This window comes from Narcine bancroftii, chromosome 2 (genome assembly GCF_036971445.1).
Source record: "Narcine bancroftii isolate sNarBan1 chromosome 2, sNarBan1.hap1, whole genome shotgun sequence".
NCBI classification, from domain to species: Eukaryota; Metazoa; Chordata; class Chondrichthyes; order Torpediniformes; family Narcinidae; genus Narcine; species Narcine bancroftii.
Genome location: NC_091470.1, coordinates 141919535 through 141936095, shown reverse-complemented (window position 1 = coordinate 141936095; position 16561 = coordinate 141919535). Strand labels below are relative to the sequence as shown.

At 44.5% G+C, this 16561-nt stretch overlaps 1 protein-coding gene across 6 annotated transcripts in view; it reads left to right on the top strand.

Annotated features, from left to right (window-relative positions):
- The window catches only part of LOC138754277 (polyhomeotic-like protein 2), a 227968-nt gene that overhangs the window by 110213 nt on the left and 101194 nt on the right, over window positions 1–16561 (top strand). The window contains exon 1 of one of the 6 annotated variants that reach the window (XM_069918291.1): window positions 13840–13878. The exons of the other annotated variants lie outside the window; for them this stretch is intronic. The gene's annotated coding sequence lies outside the window, so the exon portion shown is untranslated. Of the gene's footprint in view, window positions 1–13839; window positions 13879–16561 lie in introns of those variants that run through there. 6 annotated transcript variants of the gene reach the window in all.

Sequence of the window (16561 nt, the reverse complement as noted above, 5' to 3'; positions counted from 1 at the left end):
TTCAGGCTCTGACTCCCATGGGTGCAGGGTAGAAGTGAAGGGCTCAGAGTGAATCTAGTGAACATTGCCCCTAGGCCTGCTTAGCAAGGATGAGAAATCTATGATAAGCGATCAACCCTCTGTCCTTAACCAGCTTAAAGCCTGTCATGTCCTGCTCCTTCCCCGACGTGACAGTCAGAGACCTTTGACAAGATGCCCCACTGGAGAATAATGAACAAAATCAGAGAACTATGGGCTGTAAGAATAGACTGACACAATCTGAGGGTTGGCTGCAGAGAGAAATGTGGGTGTACGAGGGTTGTGTGGGGAGGAAATGTGGCCTTCCTGCCTGTCACGTGTTCTCCCCATCTGAAACTTATTTGGAAGATGCATCACCCATCAATCAAGTTTGGAGTCCAACCACCCATTAGTGCACACCTTGCTGTTGGCTAATTTAAATCACCTAGGGTCATTATTGGCTAGAAGCATAGATTAGCACTGTACATAACCCAGCATATTCTTCCTCTCTGCCTCGTGGTGCAAGCCCTGGTCACTACAGTAGACCTCGCTGGAATCATTATGGGTAAGCTGTGCACAACACTGAAGTTGAGCCATAGTATTGTGATATATCAATACTTGCAGAGAGCTGCAATCCTATTGGTAAGAGAACCAGGTGTGCGTGTAAGAGTCCCTGCTTGCAGTGTGTGAGTGGGCCGAGTATAGGTTTACTGTTTTCAAAGTCCAACCAAAGTCCAAGGTGAATGTCTATATCATTGCTTATGTTAATGTGTAAATGTGTACCAGTTAATGTTCTCCCCTGTTTGCTTCCCATGTGTTAATAGAAGTTACGTGTGATTGTAACACTTGTGCCCAGACTCGTCTCTCCATGAATCCACCGAACCTGATATTCTCCCCAAAACCACAATGTGGCATTTTTAGGTGGGCCAGAGATGAAGAGAAGTCCTTCACCCAGAGATTGGTGAGTCTTTGGAATTCTCTCCCTGAGAAGCTGTGCACATATAACACTGAGCTCCATACAATTGTGGATACAAGGGGAATGAAGGGATCTGGAGTCAGCATTACTGAGATAAAAGGTCAGTCAGGTGGAGCAGTCAGGAAGAGCTGAATGGCCTCCCCAGCTTCTATCTCTGATGTCCATGTCCACACACCCAGTGAACATGCATCATGTCCTGAGCATATCCTGCAGAACTGCCTTGGCCTACCCAAACTAATCAATAACATAACCAAGTTCATGGATGTTGCAGTTGGCTTCAGTTTGAGGACAAAATGATGTTGTAATCATGCATTTTTTTTAAAAAAGTTTCCATTGTGTTCAACATTGCAAAACTTTTCTCAGGTTCTATCATTGCGGTTGTTAATGATTTTCTACAAAATATAAATCACAACAGATTCATATTCAGTTGACATTGAGAGATATTTATGGTCTCAGTAACCACCAGCAGTTCAGAGTTAAATGAGGGATTGCAGATACTGGGAAACTGGAGGAACTTAGCAGGTCAGGAGGCATCCGTGGAAGGGAAAAAACATTCCTGATGAAGGGTTTCAGCCCAAAACATCCACTCTCCTTCCGCAGATGCTGTCGGACCCGCTGAGTTCCTGCAGTATTTGTGTGTGCGACAAGCATTTTCTTTTCTTCCAGCTGTTAATTAATATGGGAAAGGAGCCAAACATTTTCATAGAGTCGATTGCCAAGAATGAGTTAAATTAACATCTCAGTCTTCAAATCTTGGTATCTGGATTTAATTTCATTTTTATGCAAGTTATGTTGAAAATAGTTGTACTAATAAAGCTGTTATGTAATTATTAACAGCAAGCAGACAGTTATATATTTGCACACGGAAATGCTCAAGATAAAAATTTTAAAATAATGACATTACCAGCAGAGATTAAAATCAGATCCAGGGACTTTGTGGAAAGTTTGAGGAAATGTGAAGCACTTGATAACATTCTTTTCCTTGGTGGTAATTGGCTTAATAAAGACCATATGAAAATGAACTACCTGTCTCATGTAACCCACTGTCTAATGTCTTGGGCAGTTCCCTAATGTGAATTGATCTAATATCTAGGGGATGACTATGCAAGAGATATCCCAGACTTCCAAAGATAATTGTACGATAGTACATGACTTCATCTTGCCTCATTTCTGTCCTATGGCTGTTTGTGGGAACTGTGAGCAGATCAGAGCCTACCTCTCTCAGACACTGCAGAGTTAGCTACCAGCAACCTGAAAAATCTTACCAGTGCCTATGGACTCACATCTAGCACAAGAAACACATGGCACTGCTCTATCAAGGTCAATCAAGGTTGAGGAGAACATCAACATCAGGATAGCAAACACCAGATCCACTTTAGGACGACAGTAGTAAAGTATGGGGATGAAGAGGGATCAGCCTAAACACCTTGCTGAAGTGTATGGTGCTGCTATCACACCCCCTTACTACATATCTGCGGGTCATGGACATGAGCAAGAGAAACACCATACAACTTAACCACTTGTCCATGCACAACACTTCATCGAGTGGCTGAACAAAAGTCCAAAGACTTATTCCAGACAAACTTCCCCAGCCCCAGCACACTATTGAACAAACCACAGATCAGATAGGCAGGGCATGTTAGAAGAAGGACAGAATGACAAAGCAGTTACGTTATGGAGAGATGACTGGGGGAAGATGGCCATGCAGTGACAGGAAGGGAGAGCTAGAGTCTCCCTGTGACAAGTTTCATCAGTGACACTCACCACTGATGCATTGGATCATCCTCATTCACATGAGGGTGCAAAGAGAAAGAGAGAACATCAAGAACTACTGAGACGGTGGCATCCTCTCCAGCCCAGATTAGTCTCATCAGCCATCTTCATACACAATGAAACACTGGATGTCATGGCTTCACTCGAGAAAGAGTGACCAACATTTGCAGGGACCTGGAACGAATTTTAAAAATCATTGTTGTTTTACTTTACAATTCTAGTGATGCATGTGTGATGATGCTCCTGCAGTGGCTGCAGGGTGGCAATCAGCCTGTGCAAACACTGCCACTCGATCTAAGCAGAACTGCCGAGGGTTTACAAGCACGTCGCCAGCTCTGGTGAATTCTAGTTCTGAGTGAAAAGAATGACTAGGCTGGGGATATTTTCTTTGGAATAGCTGAGTCTAAAGGGAGATTTAATCAAGGTGAAAAAGCTATGAGAAATCAGGCAGGGGGATAGGAAGGATATACTGATCTTGGCAAAGAGATCAACAGCGAGCGGTATGATTTAAACTAAGTGGTGAAATAGAAAAGCCTCTCAAATACTAGTGGAATCTGGAACAGTGACTGGAGAGGGATGAGACCATAAAACAAAGGAGCAGAAATAGGCCATTCAGCCCATCAAGTCTGACCCACCATTTAATCATGAGCTGATCCTGTTACTGTTCTGTTTGTCTAAAAAAACAAATGAATGCCAGCATTTCTTTTGTCTTCTTCACCCAGTTTCAACCTGTAAGTTTTCCTTCAGACTGTCTGACTGAATGGAGAAAGTAATCTCACCATATGATGAGCAGTGGCAGAGCAAGGCTCTGGACCCAGATTGCAGAGGATCTGCTCCTACGATGGGCTGAATGAGCTCATTCTGTGATGTAATCTGACTGTACAAATATCAAAAACTCCAGCAGCATACAACGCCAGATCACCATCAACATACATTTCATGGACTAATGCATTCATACATCACATGGCAAATATTTGAATTATTCTCTTGTAAATGCTGTTACAAAACATAAGTACTTTTACTGACTCACAATATTCCACAAAAAAAATGAGGTAACTGCCTTGTAAAGGCAGTTCTTTCTGTGACTCTGCGTTTGCATAATAAATGAACATGATTTACAGCGAATTTCATGGTCTTATTCCAGTCAATTAATGTTATAAAAATCAGGAGTGGATTTGAGGAGTTGGCTTACGTTGGATCAGGATGTTCACTAACTCTCTCGGTATGGGTAGCTGAACATTTGTCAGATGCAAATGTGATTCTGTGACCCTTTGTTTCTGAGCAACATTTTTTACTGGGAACATGCACTGGGTGATGATAATTCACCTTCCTCCAGTACCACCCACCTCTTCCAGAACTGGAGACCGCTGAGGCTCAGGGAGGGTCTGTGCCAACAAAGGCCTCTTACGGATGTCAGGGCAGGACACAAACTCAGAGCCCTTCAACAATGGAACTTGTTTTGGGTGGAAGCTGGTAAAAGATGGGACCTCGACCACCAACTCAGGCTCCCCGATGTTTCTCCAGCCCTGTGAAAGAACATACACTTCATCTGGAACTCCGCGAGTCTTCCTGCTGCGTTCTCTGCTGCCATTTGGTGGTTAGGGTCATCTTCTCAGTGATTCACAGTCACTTGAGAAATAACCAGTGATTCAAAATAACTAGAGCTAAAGAAAGAAATGATGGAAATCATCCCTAGCATGGCTTACACACTCACTCTCACACACACACACACACACAGAAACACACTCACTCACACACGCGCACACACACACACACATACATGCATACAAACAAACTCACATACAACACACACACCTACTTACAAACACACACAGACACTCACGTACGCACACACACACACACGCATGCACAAACACGCATACAAGCAAACTCACATACAACACACACACCTACTTACAAACACACACAGACACTCACGTACGCACACACACACACGCACAAACACGCATACAAGCAAACTCACATACAACACACACACATACTTACAAACACAGACACTCACCTACACACACAGACACACACACACACACACACACACACACATACTTACAAACACAGACACTCACCTACACACACAGACACACACACACATACTTACAAACACAGACACTCACCTACACACACAGACACACGCAGACACACACAGACACACACACACAGAGACACACAGACACACACACACAGACACACACACACAGACACACACACACAGACACACACACACATACACACACAGATACACACACAGACACACACACACATATACACACACAGACACACACACACAGACACACAGACACACACACGTACACACAGACACATACACACACACACAGACACACACACACACAGACACACATACACACAGACACACACACACACACACACACACACACATACACACACACACACACACACACACACACACACACACACACACACACACACATACGTAGACCAGTATTGCCTCATCAGGATTAAAACATCTGTGGCCACAGATCAGTAGCATCTGGTCAGGTGACAACAAGAGCATCGTCCTCTGGTCGATGTCCACTGGGTGTTGCAGAGACACCCGTAGGAGTAACCAACGTCCTCTCCAGGGGGACAACAGTGAACCTACTTTTCATCATTAGCAAATTTCCAATTTTCACTACATGAATGAACTACACAAACCTGCTGGAGAAACTCAGCAGGTCGCACCAATAGGAAGTAAAGGGTAACCAACGTGACGGGCCAGGGACCTTACTACATTAATGTCGTCATGGGAAATTAATTCAGGTCTCTGCAGCATCGCTGTATTCAAGACCTTGGCTAGTCTGTTAATTTAGCAACGGGCTCTGTGTACAGTGACCTAAGTTTTCATCGATCTGACCTCTCTCCAATACCACCGCCAGGTTATGAGTAATGCCAGATTTATTTAAAGATGAGTCCCAGTGTTGGGACTCCCAGAGCCTGAGAGAATCCTTCATAATTCTGGCTGCTAGTCTCACTGCTGTACTGCCAGAGGAGAGATGTGCTCTCTGTCATGCAACGAAATATGGGAAGGAGATGGAAACTCCAGTGGCATTGGTCCAAGGGAACTAACTGTCTCAACATCAATATGATGAAGGAGAGGATCACACGCTTCAGGAAAGGGACGAAATCCACAGCCCAGTCCACATCAATAGCACAAGTGGAAAGAATAGATTCCTTTGGGCTTTTCGTCTCCAATGACCTAAATGGAACAAGCCTCCACTTTCTCAGACAACTAAGGAGGTTTGGCATGTCCTCAATAACCTCTACAGGGGCATGGTCGACAGCAGACTTGCCAGATGCACCACAGCATGGGACAAGATCTGCTTTGCTCAAGAAACTGCAGAAGGCGGTGAACGCAGCTCAGAACATCACACAAACTTCCCTCCCCTCCACGGACTCCAACTACACATCCCAAACCCTGAATGACTCATCACTCTCCCTTCTCCCACCTCCCACTGGGGAGAAGGACCAAGAGTGTTAAAACACGCACCAATGGGCTTAAAGATAGTTTCTTCCCTGCAGTCTTCCTGCTCCTGAATGAGCCCCACAGCAGGTGTCTTACACCTCCCTGGCTTGGTGTTCATTGATCTTCCTTTTCTTATATTTTTTAATTTGTGCTCTTCAACTTTATACGGCTGTATGAATGCTGGAGATAACCAGTTCGTCTGTTCGCAGATCAGGAACTACACACTGCACTCGGTACAATCGAACAAATGGATTAGACAACAATGGGACAGTCCCTCGGTACTGCACCAGTGGGCCTGGGGACCTGGTGATCGAGCATTTGTAACAGAGCCCTGGCTGAACACTGAGGGTTGCATTCCTGCTGTTGTTGGGAAGCTGGAGAAGTGGGAGACCTTTCTTCCCTTGACCCATTGTTCCCATACTCTAAAAACTAGCAAGCTTCATTTCCGATTTGTCTGGCAATCCTTGGACATGGATTTCAACATGGGGCTCATTTAGTGCAGTTGTTTTCCATGGAGAAAAATAACGCCAGCTGTTTGTCCAGAGGTAGTTCAGTGCAAACATCTGCCTTTGAGGAAATGTACCCAGGCAGAAGATTAAACAGAAGCAGAATTTATTGTTATGAACATGTCACAAAATTCATTGTTTTGCAGCAGTATCATCAATGCAAAATTGTTATAAATTACATTTTTAAAAAAATGAATAGTTAGAGAAAAGAAGAGAAAGTGAGATTGTGTCTATGTTTCATTGTCCATTCATTAATCTGATGACGGAGGGGAAGAAGCCGTCCTTGTGCCACTGGGTTCTTGTCTTCAGGCTCCTGTACCTCCTTCCTGACGGTAGCAGTGAGAAGAGGGCCTGGCCTGGATGGTGGGAGTCCTTGAGGATAGAGGCTGTTTTCTTGAGACACCCCCCACTTGTAGATGTATTTCATGGAGTGAAGGCTGGTGCCCATGATGGCACTGGTTGAGTTTACAACTCACTGTATTCTGTAATAAAGGAACCCATTTCTCTTTTAAAGATCTATTTACACTTTTTCTTGAAATGCATTCCATTGTAACATAAAATATTTAAAAGCAGCTTCATTCCAAATTTTCAAACATGGGGTGGAAACATGAAAACATATCATTCCTCTTTGTCAGGCTGTTCCAGGAATAAAGCTCCACCTTTTTGCAAGCTCCCCATCGTGTTTATGCTGCTCCCTATGAGGGATGATTGGTGAATGGTTTACAATGAGATCTACAAACTGTGGCCTTTTAATGGCATCAGGTTTCTCGTTCATCCTTTTAAGTCCTGTTCTTGAAGCAGAACTGTGTGACTTCCCCTCTGTACCTCCCGCCTCTCCAACTTCACATGTAATCAGACAGACAGAGCTCTGCTCCTGGCTGGAAGCGAGGGATGATTACAACTCACCACCCTCTGCATCTGCTGTGTGCCAGTCTGCGGTCACTGGTGGGAACTGCTGGGCTGTGCCCACAGTGTCCGGAAACCACCTCCAGATCTTACACCTCTCCCCTCAGTGGCATCAGACTATGCACCATACCACAAAGCACATTGGTTCCTCCACTGGCGAAGTCTGATTAACAGCCACTCATCAAACAAACCCTGGCAGTGAGATGTCGGAGACAATGTGTTCGGATTCAGGGAGCATCTGAAGGGAAGAGATGTGGCAGTTGAGGAGATCCTGAGTGGGAAGAATCTCTGTGAGTTGGCTAATAGTCTGCAGCTTCCAACATCCATAGTTGGTGAGGGGGGGGGGGGAGGGGAGCCATACAAGGAAACACGTGGTCATGTGAGAAATGCTCGGGGGAATGTCCTGCTACACTGTGCTGCACACCTGGGCTCCTGCTGAACTGCACTGCATTATTGGACTTCTAGAACCATAGAATATTGCAGCACAGAAACAGGCCCTTCGGCCCTTCTAGTCTGTGCTGATCCATTTTTCTACCTCGTCCCACTAACCTGCAGCCAGTCCATATCCGTCCATACCCCTCCCATCCATGTAACCATCCAAATTTTTCTTAAATGTTAAAATTGAGCTGCATTCACCACTTCCACTTCAGCTGGCAGCTCGTTCCACACTCCCACCACTCTTTGTTGTGAAAGTGTTTCCGCCCCCCCCCTCCTAATATTCCCCCTAAACTTCTCTCCTTTCACCCTTAACCCATGTCCTCTGGTTTGTATCTCACAAAAGCCTATCTATATTTACTCTCTCTATCCCCCTCATAATTTTAAATACTTCTATAAAATCTCCCCTCATTCTTCTATGCTCCAGAGAATAAAGTCCAAACCTGTTTAACCTTTCCCTGTAACTCAGTTCCTGAAGCCTGGGCAACATCCAAGTCAATCATCTCTGCACTCTTTCTATTTATTGACATCTTTTCCTGTTGTTGAGTGACTAAAACTGCACACAATACTCCAAATTTAGCCTCACCAATGTCTTCTACAACTTTACCATAACATCCCAACTCCTGTACGCAATACTTTGATTTATGAAAACCAATATGTCAAAAGCTCTCTTTACAACCCTAGCTACCTATGACACCACTTTCAGGGAATCATGTATCTGTATTCCCAGGTCCCTCTGCTCTACCGCACTCCTCAATGTCTGACCATTCACCGTGTACGTCCTTTCTTGGTTTGTCCTTCCAAAATGCAAAACCTCACACTTGTCTGTATTAAATTCCATCTGCCATTTTTCATCCCATTTTTCCAGCTGGTCCAGACCCCTCAGCAAGCTTTGAAAACCTTCTTCGCTGTCCATAACATCTTCGAACAGTGTCATCTGCAAAGTTGCTGACCCAATTTACCTCATTATCATCTAGATCATTGATATAGACAACAAACAACCATGGTCCCAGCTCCGATCCATGAGACACCACTAGTCACAGGCCTCCAGTCTGAGAAGCTGCACTGTAATAAACCTTGATGTACCTCAAGCCCAAAACTTTGGTATGCATCTTTTTCTTTGCTATACAAAGTACACTGTTTGACCTACTGATTTTCTCCAGTATCGTATTTTTACTTCAATCCTGTCCTTCTTATAGAAGTAAAAATACATGGCCAATGAGCTCCTTCCCCTCTGGAGATACAAGTTCCTTTAAAATTGCTACTCAGACAAGAAAAAGGATTGGACAATGGTTTCCAATGAATATGACCTCTATTTAAATTTAAAGAGCGGGCAGTTCCCCTCAAAACCTTTAGTTTCAATGAGATTACTGCTCATACAGAATTCCAAAGGGTTTAGACCCAATTTGGAGAACCTCGGAAAGCCCTTCATTTCAGCACCTTCTCTGAACTGCCTCCACAATAACATGTCCCTCCTGAAGAAGGAACCAGAACTGTCTTCAGTCCTCAGGTGCACTGAAACTTTCCTGCGTGCTCCCCATAACCTACAATTTAGAATCCACCTGCCTCCACCTTGAACGCGTTCATTGCCTTTGCTTCTCTGGGAAGAGGATTCCAAAGATCCACAGCCCTCCAAAAGAGAAACTTTTCCCTAATCCTGCCTGACATGGACAATCTCCATGTCTCAAACACTTCCCTGGGGAAGAGTGAGCACACTCCCAGGCAAGAATTAAAAATCCACAAAGTCATGTAAACTTGAGAAAAGCCCTTTTGTTCTCGTTTATTTGCTGTTCTGCCATAATCAGTATTTGGTTGAAAATAGATCTACTTTTGTCCCTTGATGGGGCTGAATTATGCTAATGCTCACCAATTTGTAATCTGATATTATCTGCCATTATTGAACAACAGATGCTTTAAAAATTACACCAGCTTTTATTGGCGCAGTGGGCTCTGCTATTTAATCGCCATAATAAATAAGATTTGGTTGTTCTCATTAAGTGGCTGGTGGTTACAATGAGATGAAGTGCGTCTGATCTTATCCACTGGCGGTGAAGGACAATAGCAGAGTGTCCTTAGACATGCTCACTATGCTACCTAACTAACAAATGTCCAGAACAAGGAACACATATGAACAGAACATAGAATGCAGTATCAGCATTTAATCGGTGCAAAAATGTGCACTAAAAATGTGTTCATCCAGTTCAGTTTGATCTGAAGAATTTACATTCCCCAGATGTTCTCTCTAAAGCATTCGTACTGCACTGTACTCCAATTGAACATCTGTCCATCCACACTTAATCGGAATGAAGGCTGTTAAAGCACAAATGTTTGTGTGGATGAATGCCTTCAAAATGTAAATTACGAGATTTGGTTTTTCTGAGGGACTTTAGGGTAAAGATAGGCTGTAAAAATACATATTTATTTTGTAGGTCATTGAAGGCATTATTCCACCTGGTAAACGATTCTTGGATTCATGGCACACTGAAATATTAGGCCACAACCATGTTTAGTAATAGGTGTACATATACACAGCATGGTGACAGGCACTTCTTACCCATGAGTACATGCTACCCAATTAAACCCATGTGACTAATTAACCTACTAACCCTATATGCCTTTGGAACGTGAGAGAAAACCGGAGCATCCAGAGAAATTCCCTGAACACAGGGAAAATGTACAAACACCTCATGTTCAGTGGCATATTCAAAACCGGGTCACTTGTGCTGTGATAGCCTTGTGCCAACCACAACACTAACTGTGCCACCCTTTAAAATTGCGAATGAAAACAGAAAATGCAGTAAACTCTCAGTAGGCCAGGCAGTATCTGTAGGGAGAGAGAAAAACAGAGTTGATATTTCAGGTTGAAGGACTTTTGTCAGGTATTGCAGCAGCGAGTCAATTTATTTTGTAAAATTTCTACTTGCATTTATCACAGCTAACCTGGAAAAGGTTATCTTGGCTCTGATGTCTGTGGTGACCTGGCATCGGAAGGTTCCAGCTTAACTAACATCAGCTATAGATTTTTTTAAGTGTACAGGACTATCCCACAATAATGTTTCATTTATGCTTTAGGGTGAAGGGTTTCAGCCAGAAATGTTGACCATTCTTTTTCTCCCACTGGTCCTGTTCGACCTGCTGAGTTTCTCCAGCAGATTGTGTTTAGTTTCAGATTCCTGCGTCTGCATTCACCTCTGTCTCCAGCCTGTTTAAGAGTGAATATTGGCCAGGAGAGCAGAGAGAACTGGCCTGTTCTTCAAACTGAATGAAACAAGAAAATCTGCAGATACTGTTTCTCCAGCAATTTTGTGCATTTGCTGCCCTTCAAATCATCTTATGGGATCCTTACATCTACCTGAGGGCATTGGGTTAAGATCTTTTACCCACTACTTTCTCCTGTCATAAAGTGCATATTGTTTTCTCTGCTGTGAATGAATTAACTGACTTAAGTGGAGCATTCCTGACACCACACCCTGAGGGGGGTCAGATTCAGATAGAGTTTGGAGAAGTGATCTTAATTAAAACAATGCACAGAGATTCCCATAATTGGGCCTTTTTACTGCCTGGTACAGCCCTACTGAAGGATGTGAATCCAGGGTCTGTTGTTTTTTCAATCACAGTTCTATGACCCTGACAGCTGATTCAGGTTGTTTACATGCTTGATGAAGAGGTTCTTTTGTTACAAGTGGAAGGCAAAATGCAGGCTGCACCCTTATTAACAGGAATATGCAGAGAACATGATCAACAGACAGTTTAATAAGCTGAAGCAATGCAATCAGGATGGCTCCATCGAAGGATTACAATCCACATCGCTTATTTGCCATACAGCTAATTCCTATTCCTTCAGAAGGCAGGAAATCACAAATGATACTGGTGAGAGATATGTGTCTGTGTAATATTCCCCCAATTGATATGCAAACTCGTCCAATGTGTCTCTGAAGAGAAAGTGACCTCCCACCCTGAATGTCAATGCAAGTCTACAATTGCACTGTGGAATCATGGAAATCTGTGACACAAGAGACAATTTGGCCCATCGTGTCCATGCTTGTCAGAATACCAATCTGGTTCCCAGAGCTGGCAGGTCAGGGCTCTGTGAATGTTTGTCCAGATGCCTTCAGATAGAGTGAGGGTCTCTGCTTGCACAGAGGGTGCAAAATTTTGGTCCAAAATAATTTTCATCTAATTCTTCCACCAATTATTTTATCCCAGTGACAATTTGCACATTTTACTCTAGTTTCAAATTTCGACCCTATTATTTCCTCCCTGACTGCTGTGTGTACTGGGAGGAAAGCAACGGTGTTCCATGCAGCAAACATCACCAGCTACAAATGCTGGTAGGGGAAGCACCAGAATGATAACCTTCATGAATCTGCAGAGCACCATCAGAAAATCAATTGGTGTGCATCAAGATCCTGCTTAATAAATGTGCTGCACTGTTTGGGATTTGAATGTAGATGAGAGAAAAATGTGGACTCGTTGAAATCATTGCCTGTGTCAATGGGTGCTGTGAAAAGGGTCTGCAATATTGTGAGGCATTTCCATTTGTTCAGTGTTTATATTCCAGGTGGGGTTTGATGTGAGGAAGAGAGAGGGTGGGGGGGGGGTGGGGAAGAGGGAGAGAGGACAGAGAATTAGTGAATGAGAGAGGAGAATAGGGAGAGAAAAATAGAGAGAGGCAGGCAGGAGAGAGAGAAAGATGCTGAAAGAGAAAATCTTAGGTTGATTCGTGTGATTGGAAAAAAAATCGTGCTCTGCATCCTTAATGATGTTTGTGAGGGTGTGTGTGTGTTTGGGAGGGTGTGTAGGTTTGTATGTATGTGAGTGTGTGTGTTTGGGTGGGTGTGTGCGTGTTTGGGAGGGTGTGTAGGTTTGTATGTATGTGTGAGTGTGTGTGTTTGGGTGGGTGTGTGCGTGTTTGGGAGGGTGTGTAGGTTTGTATGTATGTGAGTGTGTGTTTGGATGGGTGTGTGCGTGTTTGGGAGGGTGTGTAGGTTTGTATGTATGTGAGTGTGTGTGTTTGGGTGGGTGTGTGCGTGTTTGGGAGGGTGTGTAGGTTTGTATGTATGTGAGTCTGTGTGTTTGGGTGGGTGGGTGTTGGTGGGTATGTGTGTGTGGGTCTGAGTGTAGGTTTGTATGTGTGTGGGTGGATGTGTGGGTGGGTGTGAGTGTGTGGGTGGGTGTGGGTTCGTGTGTGTGCATTGCAACAATTCAGCATGAATTGAGAATCAGTAATGCAGTATCAGTTTGGCACCACATCACGAAGGACCAAAGAATAGCTGGCATTTGCTTCTCCAGAGCGATGTCTGAGCCAGTTGCCAGGCAACAGAGGCTGCAGCTAATAAACCACCCAGTGCTGGCTGGTAACACCGATTCACCAGAGCATAAATGCAATAACATCCCAGTCATGAGAATGTTTCCCCCCCCTTCGTGTGTTTTCTCGGGATGAGGGGACATATACAAACAGGGAACCAGTGGCACCTCACAACTCAGCAGCAATGCACGTTTGGCTTCTCGCAAGTTCCTGTTGGTGTGGCTGCAGAACGAGCAAATAAAATGCATCAGATTTCACCCCAGAGACACCCCTGGTTGTGCTGCATTGTGGTACAACCCTCTCAGACGATCGACCTGACCCAGATGTACGGGGGCGGGGCCTGATGCATTGCTGCCCGGCTATTGGAAAGTTCTGTCACATGATGCAATTTTTGGAATCCAAATGAGCGTGGCATCCCCCCCCCCTCCCCTGTTCTTGCAGGGCAGAGAGAAATCGTGCGGAGTCCAGGCACAGGGTAAGTGGTGCGGTGCTCTGCTGCGCGCTGGGGCGGGGGGGCTGCATCCCTGCGCGGCCGGAGGCGTTTCTTGGTGGCCGGGTATGGGGGGGGGGGGGAGTTGCGGGCTCTCACAATCTGGTTGTGTTTTATGCTTGCGAATGCTCTTGCACTGTGCGGAGGGGAGCCGGTTGTCACATTGCTGCGTGTTGTTAGTCTGCAGCAGGGGGATGCGTGACGTTGTCACCAGCCCTGCTGTTGCCCGTGCAATCGGGCTCATGCACCGGCAGAAGTGGTGCGTGGAGCACCCACACGGGAGGCTTGCTTTATTGTAGTCGACGTGCCTCTGGTTCTCTGATTACGCCCACAAGGGCCAGTGTGTGGGGCAACATCCCGTGTAACAGGGAAACCATCCTTAAACTGCCATTAGTTTCTCATTTGCAAAGAACTCTGTCTTCTGGGACCTCTGGGCTGCGCGTGTTTGAAATGGTTCATGAAATGTCTGGAAGACAAAACAGCCCCAGCGAGTAACTTCTGTGAAGGCACCATGGTCTGTGTGGGGGGAGCCACTTAACTCGCTCTACCCTGCGATTAAAATGGTTGGGAGCTTCACTGACAGAAGATGAAGTTTTGGGATGTGTCTGCTGTCCAATTGTCGTCTTCAAGGTGTATCCTTGCGGACTGGGGATAATGTAAGGAAACTTTTTTTAAATAAGATTAAAAAGCAATGAGATGTTATTACCCCAATGATACATTAGGATGTACAGATGTTCACTTTTTAGGTTTTTTAAGTCCTGATTTCAGTTTAAAAGTATTTTTCTCATTGAAGAAACAGTTGAAGCTAGCGTATTTTTAAAACTTGTCAGAGTGGTTCATCTAAATCTGCAGCAGCTTTGTTGATTCAATGTGGCTGATACCATTACCTGTGTGCTGTTCAGCCTCTGGGAAGAGGAGGCTGCTTCTATAATAACCTTGTGCTCTCTTGGTCATTGCTTTGACAATGAAGAGATTTAATTGTCTGTTCACCCCCTTTACCTCTGTGGCAGGGAGTTAGGCTGGAAATGTGGAGTTGGGCAGCCCAAGGTACACCTTGGTCAGTTTATTCTAAAAGTTAAATGGTGCCATTAAGTTTTGCAGGGCGGACATGTGCGTCACTGTGATGGATGTCAGGGAGAGCTTCAACTATTCCTACTGTGTAACAAACCCAAGGTCTGCATAGGCTTGAGAAATGTAGATTGGAGTTGTAGCTCCCCTGTGAGTGCACAGACTGGAGTTGTACTGCCACTCACTTGCCTGACCCCTGGGACCACAGGTTTTTTTTTAAACAGCTTACAATCAAACATAAACAGAAAAAAAATCAATTTTTATATATGTATATTAAAAAAAAACCTCCCACCCCTTCAGCCAGTCCCCTTAAGGGGATCCAAATATAAAAATAAAATGTAGAATATATACAATATTTCAAAGTATTTCCAAATTCACATACTCCAAATAGGAAGACCGCATTTTCAAAATGGTTGTACTTTTACACAAGACCAAACTGCATGTAAAAAAAAAAGTTCCAGTACATAATCCACATCTAAAACAAGTACGAATTACTAAACCCATATTTTTTCAGTTTCTCTGGAGTCAAATATAACTGATGTAAAAAAAAAAAAAAAAAAATTATAATTAACCATTCCATATCTTACATTTTTCAATTTAGTTACACTTTCATGGCACCTAACTTCCCAATTCTCTTGAGGACCCCTGGGGTCCACAGGTGACTGTAGGCATAATGCAGAGTTGGGATGAAAGGAGCAGGGCAGCAGAAGAATGAGCAGCAGCTCTTGGAATAGCCTCTGTATGCGAGGGAAGGACTGTTTCCCTGAACTAGCCAGGGAACTGCAGGGTGGGTAAACCACAGGGATTGGGGCACCCTTCCGCCACAAAAGCTTTCCTTCTTCTTTGAGGCACATGTCAGCCTAATGATGGAATAGTCACCACTTGAATGCAGCAGTAATATTATCCAGTGAAAATTCATCCAACCAGTCACCACCCCATTCACCCACCTACCCACTCCCTCTCTCCCTCCATTACTGGCACACAGTGGCTGCAGTCCGCACTGTTGCCAAAGGTATGGTGGTACTTGCCCAGGATGGGCAGCATCTCCCGCACTCACTATCAGCTTGAAGGGGGCAAAGGTGGTGGGTAAATGGGGGCACCACCAACTGCAGGTTCCCCTCTGTCCCACACTGCACTTAAGCTTCATCACGATCTGAATCCTAGAAACCCCCTCGTTCACAGCACATTAAGAGCCCCTTCACACTCCACGTTTACTGTCATGCACGCAAGTACAGGTTCACTGAAATTCTTGCTGTAGATACATGGATACACAAGATACTCCATTTGTATACATTGAATTATCACAAATGCTGGATTTGGAACAAAAGGCATCAACAAGCATCCTAGTTTCTGGCTTTTGAAATCGCCACTGTCTTGTCACTTCCTCTCTGCTGTTTGGCTTCAGGCCAGTGATCCAGCTGTCTCTTCATTCCAACTTTCCTGGGTACATTACTGCCAGTGAGAGCAGTCACAGGGATTCCACATGTGACTGAGAATGTTGGTTTATACAAGGAGGTCTGAGACTGTCCTTGAACCACTTCAGGGATTGTTGCAGAGGTTAGGATTCCAGTTTGGATGTCACCACAGAGTAAACACACAA